This window comes from Malaclemys terrapin, chromosome 10 (genome assembly GCF_027887155.1).
Source record: "Malaclemys terrapin pileata isolate rMalTer1 chromosome 10, rMalTer1.hap1, whole genome shotgun sequence".
In the NCBI taxonomy this organism is placed as follows: Eukaryota; Metazoa; Chordata; order Testudines; family Emydidae; genus Malaclemys; species Malaclemys terrapin.
In genome coordinates this window covers 17,426,633-17,447,496 of record NC_071514.1, presented here as the reverse complement: position 1 = coordinate 17,447,496, position 20,864 = coordinate 17,426,633, and the positions used below count along the sequence as shown (strand labels likewise).

At 41.5% G+C, this 20,864-nt stretch overlaps 1 long non-coding RNA gene across 1 annotated transcript in view; it reads left to right on the top strand.

Annotated features, from left to right (window-relative positions):
• LOC128844613 (uncharacterized) overlaps positions 1-20,864 on the top strand; it is a 59,509-nt gene that overhangs the window by 2,524 nt on the left and 36,121 nt on the right. The gene's annotated exons all lie outside the window — the stretch shown is intronic.

The window sequence follows — 20,864 nt, the reverse complement described above, 5'->3', positions numbered from 1 at the left end:
TTCCAGCCCTCAACATTGCAAAGAGAAGCTTGAAGACAAGAGCCAAGTGTATTCTAAAGGGGCAAAACCCAGAGGGCATGTAAAAGGACCCCCATGTATATTTTTTTATCTCCTTATTTTTGGGGCCCAATATGATTTTTTTTAACACTTGTAGTTGGCAGTACTGGAGTTTGTGGTATAATGTCTTATTGCAACTTTATTACATTTTATTTTTTTTAAATGTATACTCTCTAGAATAGCCATGTTTAACAAATCCAAAATTCATGCTGCAAAATCCTTATCTGACATTTAAAATGAAAAGCTTGTGCCATTTTTAGGAAACATTGTTTATAGCCCTCATGTATTGCTTATTTTCTACTGTACAGACACTTCTTTCTCCAGCTTTAAGCCGTTATTTGGATTTGGATGATCTGAAACTAAAGGGCTAGAGCAGGGATCGGCAATGTTCGGCACGCGGCTCGCGAGGGTTAGTACCCTGGCGGGCCGGGCCAGTTTTATTTACCTGCTGATGCGGCAGGTTCGGCCAATCGCGGCCCCCACTGGCCGCAGTTCGCCGTTCTGGGCCAATGGGGGCGGTGAGAAGCGGCACGGGCGAGCGATGTGCTGCCGAGGCTTCTCGCCATCCCCATTGGCCCAGGACAGCGAACCGCAGCCAGTGGGGGCCGCGATCGGCCGAACCTGCCGCGTCAGCAGGTAAATAAAACTGGCCCGGCCTGGCAGGGTGCTTACCCTGGCGAGCCGCGTGCCGAACGTTGCCGACCCCTGGGCTAGAGGCTAGTAGTAGATCTTCAGCTAAAATAATGACAGAGAACAACAGAGAAGAAAATATTGGTCTTGATTCACCTCTCACACTGGTTTTACACTGAATTTACTCCTGATTTACACCAGTGCAAGTGACAGGAGGATCAGAACTATTGGCTTTAACTTTTGTCCTTCATTGGTGCTTTATGATAAAGACTTTTTCAAAGTTTTTTTTCCAATACCCCTCCAAAAAAGAAACAAAAACAAACAAACCCCCCTACCCAAACAAATGTTTGTGTTGTGCTTGTGGTTTCATGTGGAAATATCAGATCTTCACTTCCTTGACTTTGCTGGAGGACTTTGGCCAGGTGTTTGGGGGACCTGAGAAGGGATATCCCATGATACTAGCAATTGTAATGCGGCTCTCCTGCCCTTTGCTGATTTTTATGAGTCAGCATTCCTTCGTCACTCAGAGAGACAGACACTTAAGATTATAGCCCCGTGTGATGACATTATCCAGGAGGCAAAGTCTGACCACAAAGGGGAAGGAAGTGATGACTTGGTATGTTTAGGGTGACCAGATGTCCCGTTTTTAAAGGGACAGTCCTGTTTTTTGTGACTTTTTCTTATATAGGCACCTATTACCTCCCCCATCCCCTGTCCCGTTTTTTCACAGTTGCTATCTGGTAACCCTAGATATGTTTGATATTTCAAATATTTTAAAATCATGTCAAAATATTCTAAAAATATTTCAGTGCATCAGTATTCATCATAAATGAGCAATAAAAGGACAAAATCCCAACTTTTTCTTTTCATTTCACCTTTTTCTTTTTTTAGTAATAAAGCTTTGTGGATGCAGCATTAATCGTAACACAAAAGAGGGACAGTTGTGTAAACAGGCAAACTTTAGTTTAGAAAGTTTTGGGACTAGAAGTAAGCATATTGGAAGAAATTACGGATCACACAGAAGGGGTAAGAAGAATTTGGTCTTGATATAAACAGCTCAAAGGACTTTTGGCAATTACAAATGGCATTTTGGAGTGGCCGATGGAGCATGCTGAAGAGGGTTTGTGGGATAATAACTTCTATTCTTGATCATAACGGAGGAGAATCCTGTAGCTTTTGAGAATGTGCCAAAAGAGAGAACGTTCTTCAATTACTTCTGAGTTACATTAGAGGATTTCTGCATTATTGTCCATTTTAAACTATCACTTGAAGTTAGTGGGGAAGTGAGGGGAGTCTGATATGTTCTGTCCCTTTGTTCTGTGGGTGGAAAAAGTCAGCTGCCTCTTGATTTTTTTTTTAAAAGAAATCTATCGCGTATCTTATATATTCTCAGTGTTTCAGGACAAAGGTGGGGGATTTCCCTGCTACTGATGGATTTCCTCCTACTCTTTAGATGCTGCCAAACCATCCCTCCCAGTGGTGACTTTTATCCCTCGCTCATGATAGCTCCCAAGAGCATGTTTTTTGCCTTTGGGTTGTACCAGAATGCACAAAATAAAGGAGGATGCCCCAGAAATGCCTTTTGTTGCCAAAATGGCTGTATCCTTCTCCCTAGCCTTTGCAAATTTCTCTTTGAACACTGAATACTTTTGTGTGTGTGTATTATTTTTAAAGAGCGAAATGCATACTTGTGGGAAGTAAAATGAATGACTTGTGGATTTTACAGTAAAGATTCCAAGAGCTGAGAGGGTTTTTTATACGCTGCCTATTCACGGTTATATTATAATATCCCATCAGAAATTACTGCTGCTTTAAGCAGCATGGCTCCTCAAGGTACCATATTGTCTAAGGGACTCTTCCAAGATGTGCTGGTTTGGTAGCACTGTATCCCCTCCCCCTGTTCTTCAAGGAAGCCAAACGCCCTACTCCCAAACAAAATTAATCCCCAACTGTGAGTTTCCACTCATAACATTTTCTGCTTCCTCCAAAAGAATGACTTTTGCAGGATAGATTACAGCCTCCTGGTAGGTAAACTCAAAGATACTCAGAGGTGGCATATTTGAAGAAAAAGTCTCTCCCCTCATGACATGAACTTTACTAGTGCGATAATATATTAATCTGTAATGGAATGACCCGATTTTGGAAACTCTGTGGGCTGTGCTGTCAGGAGGGAATGAAATAAGTGAGGAGAATGTGTACAAAGCAGAAAAAAGCACCTGGTGCCTGAGGGAAAAATGACTTTATGGTCTGAATGTGTTGTTACAATGGTTTATATACATACATTCAAAGAGTTAGCAATAAGTATAACTCTTGGTTTTAATTCTAAAGTTTGGGCATGTGGGAAGGTGGGAGGAGTTGGTAATAGTAGACAGAAGGGCCAGGGTAGCTATGCTTTTAGTAATGTATATTTGGCTCTGACAACATCCCAATGCAAGAGGACCAGAGGCTCCCTGGTATCAGGTAGTGAGTTATTATATTTTATTATTATTATAAATGGAGATATCCTATCTCCTAGAACTGGAAGGGACCTTGAAAGGTCATCGAGTCCAGCCCCCTGCCTTCACTAGCAGGACCAAAAGTTTTAGCTTTTTAGACCAGGTCAGTGCATTCCAATTCATTTATGTTATAAACGGCATCTGATATGTGCCATGTAAGGTATCATTGGAAAACTAATAACACACTGATGGTTAATATTCTTGCATGGTGCATGTATAGTAAACGCTCAAAGGACTACAAATAAGAAGGAATTATGGAACTAAAATGTGTTTACCAGACAAGTCTGGGAAGTGGATAAACAGGTCTCTCCCAGACAAAGGACAGGCTGAAGCCTCTAGCCAAGTGTCATCAGAGTCCATTAGCAATCACATGTCAAGTGGCCATTCATTTGCATGCGAGAGGGCAAGGACAGATCAATTTGCATTTTATCAAACAACAGCGAGGGAAGAAACCAGCATGGAACTTCCTTCACCATGAGACTCCATGTCTCCTTCTGCACAACTTCAATGAACTTTACTTTGGGGGTAACCCTCAGTGGAATCCATTTCAGATGTTCACTGGACTATAAAAGGGAAAGACAAAGAACCCCAAGTTATCGGTTACCTATGATGACAAAGGAACTGAGCACTTTGAACTTTGTGGGAGATCCTGACCAGAGAGATGATCAGCCATATTGCTGGAAGGTAACGTGGTAAAAATCTTACCCTGAACCAAGACTGTGGTTTTGTTATGTCTTAGTCTCTAGAATGCATTTTTCACTTTGATTTGCTTGTAGTCATTTCTGGCTCTATCATTTATACCTGAACTCTCTCAAAATCCTATCTACTCTGGTTAATGAACTCATTTTACTTCTAATCCAAACCAACCCAGGGTTGTGTTTTGAATTGAAATGGTAACTCCTGTTAAAGTGATAAGCTGTGCATTTTGTTTCTTTAGAGGAGGAAATGAACCTTATTATTCCTCTGAATGGCCCAGGAAAGAGCTGGGGGCGCTGAAAGCAGAAACCATGTATTTGATTGTTGTTACTACTTCATAGCAGGGGGTGCTGCTGCACCCTCAGCACCCCTAGTTCCAGCACCCCTGTTGCAGAGCACACGGTTTGGGAAAATTCAGGAGTGGGGGGCATTGGGGACATCTCGCCCAGTGTAACCAAAAAGCTGGTGGATACCAGTGTGTGGCAAGCAGGCTGCTGGAATCGTGGTTACTAGTCCGAGGTTGCTTATCACATGGACACTCAGTGCATGCTCGTCGGCTGGCTGGGGCATCTAGACAAGGGAGCTACAGCAGCAGAGCAATTTAAAGCACCCAGAGTTACGTGACAGGCAGTGACACAACCCTCACTAGTCTGGATTGTACCCCAGAACGTGACATTGGTCTGGCTGAACCAGCATTTCCACACAGCTTGCTATTTTAACTGAGGCTTACACTTTAAGCCCTGAGGAAACAGCCCACTGAGGAGCCTTGGAGCTGTAAGAGAAGGGAAGTCCTAGAGAAAGAGAAGGAAAGGCAATATAACCTAATCATGATGGAGCAACATGGACAGACACCAGGTATTCCCTCCCACAAGGAATATCCAACTGGGAGAAGCTATACCCTGCACACAGAGACTGTACTGAGGAATATTTCACTACTTTTGAAAGGCTGTGCGAATTGCATAAAATTCCAGAAGACAAGAAAGTCCCCACACTGATTGGAAAGCTGTCTGGTAAAGCACTGAATGTGTTTAATGAAAAGCCAGTTGAACAGGCTTTGAACTAAGGGTTTTAATGCAAAGGTTTTAAATTACCCTTGAAGTGTATAGAATGAAATTTAGAGGTCTCAATATGCATGAGAGAATGAGTCATAGAGAATATGTATACAAATTCTGTGAAGACAAAATGGGCCAAGGCAAAGGTGGCAGAGTTACAATCAGTTGCTTGATTTTTGTGCACAAGAGCAATTCCTGAGAATATGTTCTGAAGAAATCCGACAAACTATGTGGGATTAAACCCCTGGGTTTGATCCAAAATGCTATGGCTCTTGCTGGTCCCCATATTCTCCTCCCTAGAATAGATCCTCCCTGTGGAATCTTCCTTGCAGGAGAACAATCCAAGAAGGTGTTTCATCTGTTTCCCCGAACACCTGAGGAATAATTACCCTAAAATTAAAGAAGCTGAGCCCACACTCCATCCAGCCCAACTAAATGCAGCTGACCTTAACCTAGGATCCCAAAGGTTTGGGGGGAGGGATAGCTCAGTGGTTTGAGCATTGGCCTGCTAAACCCAGGGTTGTGAGTTCAATCCTTGAGGGGTCCACTTACGGATCTGGGGCAAAATCAGTACTTGGTCCTGCTAGTGAAAGCAGGGGGCTGGACTTGATGACCTTTTGGGGTCCCTTCCAGTTCTAGGAGATAGGATATTATTATTAAAAAAGAGTTACCTGTAGGTCATAGAATTAATTTTGTGATGACTGATCCATGGGGGGTAGACAAGGCATTTGTTAAAGCTGCCAAGGTACATGGCAAAGAATGTGTGGATGGAGATTACTCTGATCAGGGAAGGCACAGTTAACAGTCAGACATGATCCCTGGTGAGAAAGCAGAACCTAGCATTGGGACTATATGAAATCACTGTAGCTTTGGCTAAAGTACATGTAGAATGGGAAGATCTGGAGGGAACTTTGAAAGTTGGTGTGCTGGATAGTATTCCCTAGTTTGGCTTTGTCCTATGCAGTAAATGTAGTAACTCGCAGGAAAATGGACTGTTGTTCTGTGATCTCAGGAGAGAATTGTACAGACAAAATGCCGTTGGGGGGGGGGAAGGGATTGCCCCAGCTCAGCAAGAGAAAGCAATGAGCTTTCAGGTGTGGGAGGGGCCAAGTTCAGCTCCTTCATAGCAGAGGAGGGTAGCAAGCATACCAAGCTAGAGGGGAAGGAGTCTTCCCCGGTTACTGCAGCAGCTGTTCAGGTTGTCTGCTGCCAAGGTTTTGCAAATGAACGGAGAGCAGACCCCACACTCGAAAGCATCGTTGGGAACATCCTTGAAGGAACCACAGGAAGGGAAACAGGGAAAGGTTTTTTGAAGAGGAAGGAAAGCTGCACAGAGAAGCACCCTGGGGAAGTACGAAAGCCCTGGGTGACCTCACAAACACCTAGTTGTGCCTGCCCAGCACAGTGGGGAGTTAATGTTGCTAGCCCACAATTGCCCTTTTGCTGGTCACTTGGGAGCACAAGGAACCTATGATAGGTTAAAGGAGAATTTGTTCTGGCCAGGGATACAGAATAATGTGAGAATCGTGCACATCTTGTGACTTATTGTCAGAAGAGGAAAAGACCTGCAGGACCCCAAAAAGTCCCTCTACCCCTCTTGCCTGTGAGATGAGAGGCATTTTATAGGGTAGCAATGGGCATTGTGGGCCTTATGCCTGGTCCTACCCAAATGGGAAAAGTATATCTTGGTGGTAGTGGATTTTGCCACTAGATACCTTGAAGCAGTTGCTCAAAGTAACATAGAAGCCCTTTTCCCTATTTTTAGTAGCTTGAGTTTCCCTAAAAAGATTTTATCTGATCGTGGGTCAAATTTCATGTCTCAGCTATTCGGTGAGTTATGGAAGTTGTGTGCGGTGAACAAGTAAAAGCTGCTCTGTATCACACAGAGACAAATGGTCTGGTGGAGAGGTTTAATGGGCCACTAAAATCAATGCTGAGGATGTCTGCCAACAGGTGGGGACCTGGATTGGGATGAAATGTTACCCTAGCTATTGGCTTATAAGGAAGTGCCCCCAAGAATCTACAGGGTTTGCGCATTTGATCTTTTGTACAGAAGGAAAATGAGGGGACCCCTGGATCTTATCAGAGACTCCTGGGAAAGGGCCACTGAGGCAAAAAGGAAGCCTGTGACTGAATATGTACAAAGGTTCAGGCAAGAGTTAAAGGACATGATAGAGGTGGTTCAGACTAACCTCAGGGACAGTCAGGCATGGTATGATCAACATACTGATAAATACTCTTTGGAAGTAGGGGAATTGGTATTGATACTTATCCCTGCAAAAAAATACAAAATGCAAAGCTCATGGGAGGGACCTTTTGAAATGATGGAGGAGGTGACAATATACATATAGTTCAAAAGGCCTCACTGTTATGCTGCCCCACAGCTTTTACATACAAACAGGCTTAAAGCATACCATAGAGAAGCAATGATAAACATGATTTGTTGTGTTGAAGGGGAAACTGAGATATCCCACCTCATAGATTTGATGGCTGAATGCCGAGATGGCTTGTCACTTGAAGGCATTAAGAGATGCAAAGTATTAACACAGACTGAAAAGAAAAAGATTCTGTGTCTACTGAAGAGCCACAGACAAGTTTTCTCCAGCAATGCTAGGAAGACCTATGTGATCACTCATAAAACTGGCACAGGAGGTCTTCAGCCTGCACCCAGCTAGGCTTATTGGACCACTGGCACAGTGCAAGAGCAAATCTGTATCGCAATACTGAGCATGCTGACCTTGAGGGTAATTAAAGACTGTGATAGCTCTTGGACATCACCCATTGTATTGGTCCCAAAGAAAGATGACAGTAAGATTTTGTGTGGAGTGCAGAAAACTCAATGCTATCAGTGTGCCGGATGTTTATACTATGTTCAGAGTTGATGACATGCTGGATATCTTGAGCAAAGGTAAATATCTTGGCATGTTTGACCTTGTGAAAGGTTACTGGTGGATTCCTTTGGACCCTGATGCACAGAAAAATTCTGCTTTTATTGCTGTTATGGATTAATTCAAAATGTTACATTTGGGTTAATGCAGGAACCACTTTTCAGAGGCTGGTCAACGAAGCGTTAAACAGATTGCAGGACTTTGTATAATGGCTTTTGTCAGTGATATAGCCACGTTTAGCAGCTTTTGATCTCATCACAAGAAAGGCTTAGCGATTGTGCTGGTTACATTGCCTATCCTTCTCTTTTTCTATGGCTTCTTTCTCTTGTAGAGCCAATGTTCATGAGTGTCTGTGTGATAAGCAACCTGGACTAGCAACTCTGATTCCAGCAGCCTGCTTGTTACACTCCAGCCACACTCTGGTATCCACCAGCTTTTTGGTTACACCGGGCAAGATGGCGCCAATGCCCCTCACTCCTGAACTTTCCCCAAATTGAGTGCTCTGCAGTGTCCTTTCTTGGGCCATTCAGAGGAATAATAAAGTTCATTTGCTCCTCTAAAGAGAGAAAATGCACAGTTTATCACTTTAATTGGAGTTAACAATCACTTCAATTCAAACACAGCACTGGGTTGGTTTAGATTAAATGTAAAATGCGTTCATTAACCAGAGTAGATGGCATTTTCAGAGAGTGCAGGTATAAAGGATCGAGTCACAAATGGTTACAAGCAAGTAAGAGTGAAAAATGCTTTCTAGAGACTGAGATATAACAAACTACAGTCTTGGTTCAAGATAAGATTTTTACCACACTACCTTCCAGCAAGATGGCTGACCACCCCTTTTCTCAGGATCTCCCACAAAGTCCAAAGCGCTCAGTTCCTTTGTCATTTTAGGTGAATAACTTGGGGTTCTTCGTCCCTCTCTTTTATAGCCCAGTGAACCTTTGAGATGGATTCTTCTGAAGGTTCCCTCCCAAAGTAAAGTTAATTCAAGCTGTATAGAAGGAGACATGGAGTCTCATGATGAAGGAAATTCCCCCACTGTTTGATAAAATGCAAATCGATCTGTCCTTGCCCTCTCTGATGCAAATGAATGGCCACTTGACATTTGACTCTGACACCTGGCTGAAGGCATTGGCCTGTTCTTTTTCTGGGAGAGACCTGTGCACCCACTTCTCAGACTTGTCTGATCAATACATTCTAATACCATATTTCCTTCATATTTGTATGGTCCTGTGGGTGTTTACCAAACGTACACAATGCAAGAATATTAAAGATCGGTGTGTTATTAGTTTTCCAATGATACCTTACATGACACACATCAGATGCAGTTGATGACATAAATGAATTGGGGTGCCCTGACCTGGTCCAACCAGCTGAAACTCGCTACCAGATACTAGTGAGCTTGTTGCCCTCTTGCAATTGGATGCTGTTAGGGTCACAGTATATAAACAAGATTATAATATAAGTTACTAATTCTTTTTCTGAAGGAAGGATGTTTAGAGAAGTGAGAAAATCCTTCCCCACAGCTGTAGGATACATTTAAATCTCCCAGCGGAAGCAATGATCTATATTCATGTAAATGTGTTTTGATGTCCTCTTCAAAGTTTAAATGAAACACCCACATCCAGGAAGCTAGTCAGCTTAAGCAGGAACACAATTGTAATTCTTTATAAAACACTCTGTCTTTGCTTTCACTTCAGTAGCACCAAGTTTTGGCAATTTGTTTGTTTAGCTTTCTTGTCTTGGTCTCAGATAATTTCAAATGTATCATTTCCAAGGGGTATAGAAAATCTCCTGGATCGACAAACCAATTTTATAAAGCTTTCTTTTTAAACATTCAGTTTTAATCTGTGAATGAGTGAATTAATAAACTAGCTGGATCACTCGTGTTTCAGATGATCAGTGTATCTCCTGCTATATACTGACAGTTTTTCCTTTTCAATAAAAAAATCTAACTTTTTCTCCTTTATAGAAAGGAGCTATAGAATTTATGGGGATTAAGCCAATAGGGATCTATAGAAATCACTTTTTTTAAAAACACACCACCAATATATAAAAAAAACCTTATGAGCCTATTTCATAATAGTGTACATAATAGTGTACTACATGTATTTACATGTAGTGTAAATACATGTAGCTGTGTTGAAGTCTCTAGAGTTAACATATAGTTAACATTGTAGCACATTTTAGTCAATGGAGCTATGCTAAATTGTGCCAGCTGAGGACCTGACCTGAATTTTATAGACCATTTTATACTTTCTGTAGGTTTGAGTTTTTTTAACCAGCCTATATAATTTTATTGCTGGGACATACATTTCTATAAAATTCTACAGTAAGATTCAAATAATGTATAGACCGGTTATTCTCCATTAAGCCCCATAGAACTGTTCCATATGCATGCCAACATTACAGATGAAATTACAGCTTCTACTTAACATTGTCTTTGGGATGTTTTAACAAAAGTAAATATAATGTTAACTACATGTGAACTGCTGGGAAAACAAAACCCTCGTAACTTCAAAGAATTGCCCGAGAACACTTTCCTTCTTTAGAACGTTTTGTATTAAGGGATGTGGTGCAATTAATCTGTAAAGATTGTGTAATTTTGAGTTCACATTTTTACCTTTTTTAAAAAAAACTACATACATTAAAAATGTGTTTCTCTGCAGCAGGGGCCACATCCTGTGATGTGCTAAGGATGTCCTGTGGCAGACCTCAGGGTCTGATCCAGCTCCTCGGGAAATCTCCGATTGACTTCTCATTGACTTGAGTGGGAGTTGGATTGGGCCCTTGCTGAGCAAGCTTTTTGATGAGTGAAGCTCGGAATGAAATGTACAGCACTCTACTGTATTACGTTAGACTAAATGCTGCCTCTATGGATTTTGACTAATGCTCAGCACAGTTTTTACATTTAAGTCTGCTTGATTATTTTCCCTTGGAGCAGACAAGTATATGGTATGATCTCATCCTATTGTCAGGGTAATGTGTCTTTGGGGACTCTGACCTTGTTCACATTACAATGACATCATCTTTTCTACAGACTGTAAATCACAACCGTTGACTCCTTGCTTTACTAATAAAACCTGCAGAGATACAGCCTGCAGCTACAACGTGCTTGTTTGAAATTGTTAGACGGCCATGCAATTTATTTATTTTTAACTACTTGAGGCAACATTTTTAAGACGCTAGTAATGAAGGAGGTGTGCAATCTCATTTAACATTCCGATCTTATTCTTGCTGAGTTCTAACATGGATTTTTTTTTTATTCTATGATCTAAATAGATTTATCAGCACAGTCTGAAACATAAGAACCAAGAGAAAAAGTATTTTCCATTCGGATTCACCTTTTACATTTCCATCCTAGCAAAGTACTCAAAATGTATCCATTTACCTTCTGCAACTTGCAGTACCCTGCATTCATAGAAAAAGCAGGCTTCCATGTGAACTAAAAAATGGATTTACAACAAAACACAACACAATTTTCTCATTTAAAATAACTTATCTTCAGTTGGGTTTCTTGAAAATGGTTCATTTAAGATCTCTGTAATGATGTATATCCACTTCCTTCCTACACACCTCCACGTTGTACTCCAGAACATTTAATGTGGCTCAGACTTCTGTAAACCTCAAGTGAGCAGTTGAGGATGAATGATTTTTGAGAGCCCTAAGAATTGAGTTTTGTGTACAGCCAATTACTGGGTTGGAACAAGAAAATACTTCCCTTATGGCTCCTTTTCTTTGTTTATTTTAAATTGTGCTTGTGTTTTGCCCTTTGGAGCTGCCCCTGTAATATTATATTAGATGCTGTAAGCTTGAGAGCCCAAAATAATCCATGGTGTAATTTCATTTAAGTCAACCAAGTTAACAGAGTTACACCAGAGATGAAATTGGCCTCTGGAATATTACCTGAAATCATACTGTCATGGAGCCCTGGTAGAGCTCCCTCTCTGACTGGACACGTCCCAGGCTGTTGTCTTTGGAGCCCCTCTCATCCTTTGAGCCCATACAACTTCAGCATCTGAACAGAGCCCCAGGCATGATCTCAGGCTGCAGAGCCTCTGTCTAGCACCCCCTCCTGAGAGCTGGGACCCCATGATCCAACTCTCTAGCCCCCTACTGCTGACACCTCAGGCTGTCCCCACAGCTTAAACACACCCTTTCCCAGAACACCGGCCATGTAGGCACTCCAGGTTTGCAGTTTAACTCTTAAGGGCCTCCAATAGTGAAAGCCAATGGACAGACTTTGCACATGATTCTAAACACTATTACTCTTCACTGAGATAGCATGAAGAATACACAGATCTATACAGAGTAACAGACATGCATGTGTTTCCCTGCCTAAGGTTCCTCACTATTCTGGAGAGTTCTTTGGACTTGGGCATGGATGTCCTGGATCCTTCCCCCACAATTCATGGTGGTTTTTCAGAATTATGGAGCCTTTCTAGGTCAACTAGCTTTTTCTGACCTTGTCTGGTCACAAGACCCCCTGCTACAAAAGCATGCCCCTCTCTTCCTCTCTCCTGCCCAAAGCTTCCTGTCTTGCTCTGTGAGTCCCTCAAGTTTATATGTCCCCCTACCAACACCTGTTTTCTTTGTTCTGCTGCTGGGGATTTTTCTCTCTCCACTTCACCAGGCCCCTGCAGAGCAACTTGGTTGAACTGGTTTCCTTATTTAGGCAACCTTCTTAGTATACCAATTATTCAGTCAGAGCACAGTCATTTAGGTTAACGACACTCTATTGTCCTGTCCCTAGTCTGTGGTAGGCACCTGCTACAGCCTCTGTCAGCAAATGGTGGATTCCCCAGAGAAGCATTCCCTGATGTAACAATTTCATAAAAACAGCTTTGCAACACCAACCAGAATTCATAAATTGTACGTAGACAGATTCCCCAAATCGCGCCTCACATGTATTGGGATTAAACAGTAAATGCTTAAAGTGGCGATGTCAATTTAGAAATGTCTGTGTAGTTGTCTGTTTACTGACCTACGTAAATGGGTCTCATTAGCATAGTATCTGAGCGTCTCGTGCTTATGTCAGAAAATGTTTTTCCTACTATTGTTACAACAACTGAGACTACTATAACTGAAAGAGATTAGAGGAAACAAACTTTTTTTTTCTCTTCCGTTTTCAAGTCACTTTGTGCATTTGACAGCACTTTATGTATAGTCAGTTTCACTGCTTCCTCTGAATATTCAGTCAGTTCCTGTTTTGTTTGTATGGGTTTTTCACATGTCACAAGGAAGAGAAAAGCATTTTAAAAAATAGGAAAATGAGATTGCAAGCCGCTATAACTTGACAGAGAGACTCAGGAGCAGGTGTACAGTTTATAACTACTTTTAACTGTTTTTTTAGATTTCAGGCTGACTTCTATCCCTTTAAGTTTATTAACATGATCTAGTTCCTGTTCAAAATGAAGGGAAAATGGGCGAAAATTAAATATATACTGTAAGTGGATGCCTGTATGTACGCTGATGGTGTAATTGTGGACTCGCCCAGTGCGCTTTAATGTTACTATGTGAAGTGTGGAAGTTCCCATCTCTGGGGCTGGTGTGCATTGGCTATGTGGTATTAAAGAATTGTGATGCCTTACTATGGAAATTAGGGGGGTGGGGAAGCCCTCACCTTGGCTCACGTTTGGCCTGGCTGCCCACCCCTGTCATGATGAAGGGGTGCCAGGCCAAACCTGAGTGGCACTGCAAGACCGTGCACCAGGTCACAATGCACTCACTGAAATTTGGCTTGGTCACCCCTCTGTTGTGGGGGGCAGGGCAGCCAGGCCAAACCTGAGTGGCGTTGCAACCACATGTGCCAATTTGCAATGCTACCCACCCAGATCCGGTGGCCAAGGGACCCCTGAGATGAGGACCCTGTGTAAGTGCATCAAGTGCACATTGGCTAATCTGGGCCTATGCACTGGTAGTGCTGGGTACACGTGAACTCACAACACCAGATTTTGGTTAAAAGTGATCACAGTTGCCCAGTTCTTCCTGGTTTTCACCCCCAAGCCATAAATCAGTTTCAAGTTTGGTGATTTCATGAACCTTTTGATAAACCTGGTTTGAGTTTGAGGATGTAATGAAACCTGAAACCAAATAAGATTTCTTTTCCCATCTTGTCCTTTCTCCCCTTTCTGCTTATCCTTTTTTTCCTCTTCCCTCATTTCAGCCACTGCTCCATCATTCCATTGAGGATCTTAAGAACAGTTGTAGAGAATAAATCAAAGAAAAGTAACTTCACTTTTTCTTTTCTTTTTTTTTGGCTATGAGTCTGTGTGCACTGAATCGATCTGTTAACTTATTCTGCAATACCCCAAAACCAGAACTACACCTAGATCTGCAACCATTGTTATTCACTATTCACTTTGCATCATTTTCAGTGCCCACTCCCTTCCTTAAAACGGCTTCATCTGGTATTTGATATATTAAACATTATTTTCATATTCTTAAGGAAATAACAGTAGGTACCCCTCCCCCCAAAATTAGTATAAAGCAAACTGAGTGAGATTTTCCTAATGAATGCAGACAGTTTCATTCAAAACTGTATTCCCCTTTCCCCCAGGTCAGATAAAAGGCTCTGTGCCATTTTTATTTGTTCTACTTGTGCATCCAGGGGTAAAGCTAAAGATGAAGGCTTTTTAGAACACCACATTTGCAGGAAAATGGGAGAATGCTCTGGAAAAATAACCAAACCAAAAATAACCAAATATGGCTACCTATTCTCTCTCCAGCTAGTTTTACTTTTAATCTTTAGCATTTCTCAAGGGGGCTATATGCAAGTTAACATGTCAAATTTCTTATATAATAAAGAAGAGACAAAAGAAATAGGTAAAAGAAAACAGTAAAATGTGAGATCAGGAAATGTGTCTTTGTGTCCTTATCCCAAGTTTGAACACAGAGATTTAAATAAGAAAGAAACTGGGCTGGAGCCCATTTTAAGCACAGAGTTAATACGCAGACTGCATCATCTTCCTTGCTTAAGTACTGTACTGTTTTTCTCTTTGCCATACAACAGCTACCATATGTGCTGAGCTTCAGCTAGACAACTACTAAATTACAAACACTCTTTAGACTGTGAATTGAATAGAAAAGGATGTCAGTTATTGCTTTCCTCCTGTGGCCACACCACAAGTGCACCTGCAGTAAGAAACTGGCATTCATCCTCTGAAAAGCACCACATGCTTCTATTGTTAGCCAGAGCAGAATTCTAACCTTGACTTTGTTTACCCAACTCCTAGCACAGTTAGAAGATTATGAAGATAAGAGCCTCACTCTTATGCATATGAGTTTACTCAGTCTTGTGTTTCAGCACTCATCCACGGTTTTTTGTATTTTTACTGAAGGAAGCAAAAATAGGGGTAGGAAGATTGCAATCTGTGGTGTCCTTCAGTCAAAGAGAGCTCTTTTCCTTGTGTACGTTTACCATTTAGAAATGAATATGAAGCTTGTTATCAAATCATAACGGCTTTCACTGAAAGTTCTGAATTGTGATCCGTTAAGATCACCTATAGGATTATCTGATTTCAAATTTGAGTGCCAGAACAAAAGGATGTTGTTTCTAGCCTGTGCAGAGATAGTCCGGAATTTGACCATTTCTTTATCCCCCAAGGCAGGTTTGAACTAGAAACCACACTGAAGTGTGCAAAGAGGATTTAAGTAGGAAAAAATTGATGATGTCTGGAAGCAGTGAACTGGGCAATCCATTAAATGAGACAGCTGTTAGGCTAGCAGAGGTTCCTTGTCTCCCAGCATGTAATGTGACAGCTGAGCTAGGGATCAGACTGCAAGCTAGCCTGCAGCTGCTGCTGTCAAAGGCCTACCAGCCGTTGTATTCTAGGAAGATTGGTGAAATATTCTCCATCATCTGTTATGTCAATTAACTATTTCTTTCCTAGATGTATATGTCATTAAGCCGGTGGCCAAAATGTTTATTCAATCTCTGATTGAAATACATTAGGATGACGGAGTGGTTTAGCACTTAGGGAATTAGTCTTGTATCTTCTGAAGCCTTGCTTCAGCTACATAGCTGGCTGAAGTGTTAGTGGCTTGAATTCAGTTCCCTGGTGGATTGTTAGTTGTATTACATATTTGTCTTATTATGGCCTGCGTTCAACGGAGTCCTTAAAGTTCAATCCCCATAAATATAAGCTATGCTCTCGGACCACTAGAGGGTAATCATTAGGTCAAGGCTTAAATGCACTGGCAGAAATCATTACAGCAACAAGGAATTTATGGAGTGACTGCAAGGCACTCAGCATATTAATTAATTATTACTGCATTTGATTTATAACAAGTGTCCAACTGATGCTGTGGACACTTTTACAAATATTAAAACTCAGGATACTTAAATACAATAAACAATTCCACTATGGTATGTCATCTATATGATTCTAATAAGTACCTGATAATCAGTACCATTTAAGAGAGCCCTCATGTATAGCCTATATCCCATGATCACCGCCTTTCCAATGTCTGGGGAAAGACAAGACACATTTTTGAAATGTGAGCTCACCTCACTCTGAACATTATCTGAGATTCAAGAATCCACCTTCAAAAACACGTCAGGTACCACTTTTGGGAGAGTGCTCTATATCTTTAATGTAATTGAGTTGCTAGATGACACCTTACATAATGAACATGACACCTAAGTATAGTTTATCCTTGGTCTGTCTCCCAGTCCTGGCCCTTATTTTAGCAGTCATGAATGCAGTGACTTTCCCTTAACAAGCATGCCTGGAAAGCCATTCCATATATTCATTATGCTCAGACTGGGGGAAAATAATCAAATCTCTGTTTATGCATTTTTGTAATATCCATTTGTGGCCTTGTCTCTCACCATCTGTGCAGAGCTGAAAATTAAAGCCCAGGCTGACATTATCTGTATCATTTATGAATTTTTATCTCTCTCTTTTTTTTTTTTTGCAATACATAAAATGTCTGAGATTCATAATTTTATAACTGAATCTTGAGCCTTCCGAGTTGTATGCTCTTTACCATCTAAAAGAGTTACATATTTGTAATGCTGTATTCTGCATAATTGGTGACCAGAAATGCATATTTGCGGAATGGTGGTAAATGCGCCGGGCTTAAGGTTGAAACTAGCTTCCCAAGCTAAACCTAGTTTTCAAACCTCTCTTCCACAACTTCTTCAAAAAGAGGTCAGTCCCTCTAAATGGAACATGTCACATCTCACCCCGGGTTAGAATTTTTCGGGGAAGCTCGGAAAAAAATCAGCAAATAGGTTTAAAAGATGTGGTGCTTGAAATACATTCCTGTCATTGACTTTTCAAAGTTTTCCTAATGATTATTTGGCTCACCGATCTCCCAGCTGGCTTGGGCTACAAACTCCACATATGTTCCTGAGGTGAAGTGCCTTTTTAGTGTTCTTGGACGGAGGGAGAAGTGCAAATGTATATAATACATACAGTTGTGATCGGTGCACATACCCCATATACTACTGTAAACAGGGAAGGGAGTTAACTAGATGCTTATTAGAGCAGAGATATATAAAGAGGGGGCAAGGGAAAGCTGAACAAAGGGAAGAGGAGGAGCTTGGGCTTGAATTTACCCAGTTTGTAGTAAGGCCAGAAAGTAAGGAGGAAATGGGAAAGTGCCGGTCAATACCGCTTAAAACTCTGTAAACTAATGGTTGCTTTTTTCACCCTGGCTGAAGCAAACCATCCTTTGTTTATGGTTTTGCTCTTTTCTTGGACCATCTTGTAAAGAGTTCTGGTTCTGACTCCCTGTTTGACCAAGGTGGAGAAATGCCCTGTGTGGTGGTTGTGCATTCCTTGTGTTGACAGGACACAGTATTACTTTTATTTCTCCTTGCTTTTCCTCCTTTTCCTGTTGCCTGTAGTTAACGCTGGGGCCTTAACTCACACCGAGCTATTTTCACATGTATATGCAGCCATGTTTAAAATGTGTTTATAAACATGCTTTGCCCTTCTACTGACTCTGTGCTGCTGCAGCTTCTGGAGTGAGCTGGAGGTGGAGAAGTATGGATGGAAGCCAGGAAATTGGAGGGAGGAAATATGTGGAGAGGTGGGTGTCTTGGGGATAGAGAGCATTGAGAAATGTGCAGTAGACCAGGAGGGACATGGACTGGTAATTGGGTGGCATAGAGCTGTGCTAACTGTCTTGAGATGGTGGGACAGAGGTGGGTGAGTGGGAGGAGCAGGCACATAGATGGGGGACAGGAGACTGGGTGTGGGGACAAATATAAGAGGGTAGAGCAAACGGGGTGGAGCATGGAGGGAACTGGGAAAAGCAGAGTCTTGAACTATGTTACACTTCAGACACTTAAAACTTTCTACATTATATATGATAGGTGTTCAAATATTCGGTGTTGATAAAACCTGTTTCTATCCCTCCAGTTCTTGTCACTTTCCACCGCCCCCATACCCCAATCCTGGTTGTGCCCTCACTTTCATGCACATGCCTCCAATAGACTTGTCAAAGTCTTGAGGAAGGGAACCCAACCTAGATTCTTAGGATGTGTTAGAGCAGAGCACCCCTTCCTGTGGATCTTATATGCCAACCTGATTTAAACTTTTAACACTTCTTCAAAATACCTGGGAAGTTCCTAAACAAAAAACTTTGTTAAAAAGTTAAGGTTGAAACGTGTTTCAGTGAAGGCCAGCTAACAGGTTTTGAAATATAAGCCCACTGCACTCTGAACAATATCTGAGATTCAGGAATCCATCTTTAAAAACATTTCAGATGCTACCTTCTGGAGAGTGCTCTATATCTCTGGCAATTGAGTTGTTAGATGACACCTTACAGAATGAACACAACACCTCTGAATAGTTTATCACAATACCATACTTCCTTTACGAAAATTCTACACCTTTTAAAAAAGCCAAACGTTAAAAATGCACAGAGAAGTTCCAAAATGACTGTTCATTCCCTGTTATCATATAGCCCTTCAGTGTTTTTATCCCCCAAACCATTTGCATGCCAGGAATAGTCAGGGTCTCCTATATAGCTTAGAATTGTACTGTAGTTGTTGTCATCTTCTTTTTGTTTTATGGTGAGATGTCAGCTTGTTTCTCTGCTGGAAACTGACAATTGATTGCTTATTAGTTTCTTCACATGCCATATATTGGACAGTTGAAAGAAGAGGCGTCTCTTCCTGTGCCTCTCAATAGCTCAACATGAGATCTCTTTTAGCTCTACTGATTCTGGATTTATTTCTCTTTAGAAGTACTTTGGAGTATTTGTACGCTTTCACATTTCACATTATGTGCTATGTGTTGCCATAACACCCCATAAGCTAAACTTAACCTGGCTACCTCTTCGTTCCCGTTTTCAGACTCTTGCTAGCTGCATGCCTGCTATTGCATTTATTAGTTCAGCATTCTGTTTACGAGATTTTATATAACTAAAGAAGCAATGGTCTGAGTTCCACACTCCTTGAGACTTGATGAAAGTGGCACTGACAAGTAGTAGGGACTGAGCTGACAATTTCCATTGTAAACATTTCTTATTAAAACATGACAATCACAGAGGTTTGAAATCACATCAGGAATACCGTGTGCAATTCTGGTCTTCATGTTTACAGTAGATGAATTTAAACTGGAACAGGGGCAGAGAAGGGCTACTAAGTTCTCCATTCCTCTGATCATCCTACCTTATAAGAGGAGACTTAAGGAGCATGACTTGTTTAGCATTAACAAAAAGGTTGAGGGGAGATATGATTGCTCTTTATAAATACATCAGAGGGATAAACACCAGGGAGGAAGAGGAGTTATTTAAGTTAAGGGACAATGCTGGCACATGAACAAATACATTTAGGCTTGAAATTAGACAGAGGTTTCTAACCATCAGAGGAGTGACGCTGTGGAACAGCCTTCCCAGGGGAGTAGTGGGGACAAATCACCTAACTTGTTTTAAGAATGAGATTGAGAAGTTTATGGAGGGGATGGTGTGACGAGACTGCCTACAATGGCATGTGCACCCCCTGCAACTGCTATTAGCAAATATTTCCAGTGGCTAGAGATGGGACATTAAAGGAGGAGGGCTCTGGGTTACTACAGAGAATTCTTTCCCAGGTGTCTACCTGGTGGGTCTTGCCCATATGCTCAGGGTCCAACTGATCGCCATATTTGAGGTCGGGAATGATTTTTTTCTCCAGATCAAATTGGCAGAGACCCTGATGTGGGGTGGGGAGGGTTTTGTCTTCCACTGCAGCATGGGACATGGGTCAATTGCTGGTTTTAACTAGAGTAATGGGTGGATTTTCTGTAATCTGAAGTCTTTAAATGAGGATTTGAGGACTTCAGTAACTCAGCCAGATACTATGAGCTTAGTACAGAAGTGGATGAGTGAGGTTCTGTAGCCTGTGATGTGAAGGAGGTCAGACTAGAGATTGTGATGGTCCCTTCTGGCCTTAAAGTCTATAAGGCTATAGTCTATGAAAGATTATCATTGCTTTAAATATCTACATTTGGGAAGCTTTGTGACTTCTCTGATTATTTACTGGGGTGGTTTTTTTAAGCAAATATTTTTAAATGGATGGCTTCTTTGGTATATTGGAAGAACAGAAATCTATTCCAAAGGGCCAAGATTTTTAACTGTGAAGGAAAAACATAGCTACAGAAGCCCTTGTAGCTACTCTTCAGATCTTTTTGTTTGACAGGTTCAGCATTGTTTCACCATTCACTTTATTGGCACTTAGAATTGTCATAACGTTTTTTAAGATCTTGTCAGGGCTAGTCTGTGGAGTTGAGATACAACAACAAAATAATACCAGGACAAGATTTGAATGTCAGAATGATACTGATATGCAAGCTCTGCTACCATGGGAAAAGGAAAGCAAAGATGAACAAGCTACACACAAACCAAAACAGCCCCGGAGGCTCTGCTTCTGCTCCTTGTCTGATTGCACTGGGAGTTTCCTTGTCTTCCAGTAACAAGTCCACACCTGTTCTTTCTCCCTGATTCCCACAAAACACCTGCCATGCCTCTCCCATTGACTCCTGTCTCTGCTAGGGAACTTCAGAAAACCATTCCTATGAAGGCTACGACTGGCTCAGGCGCACTGATCT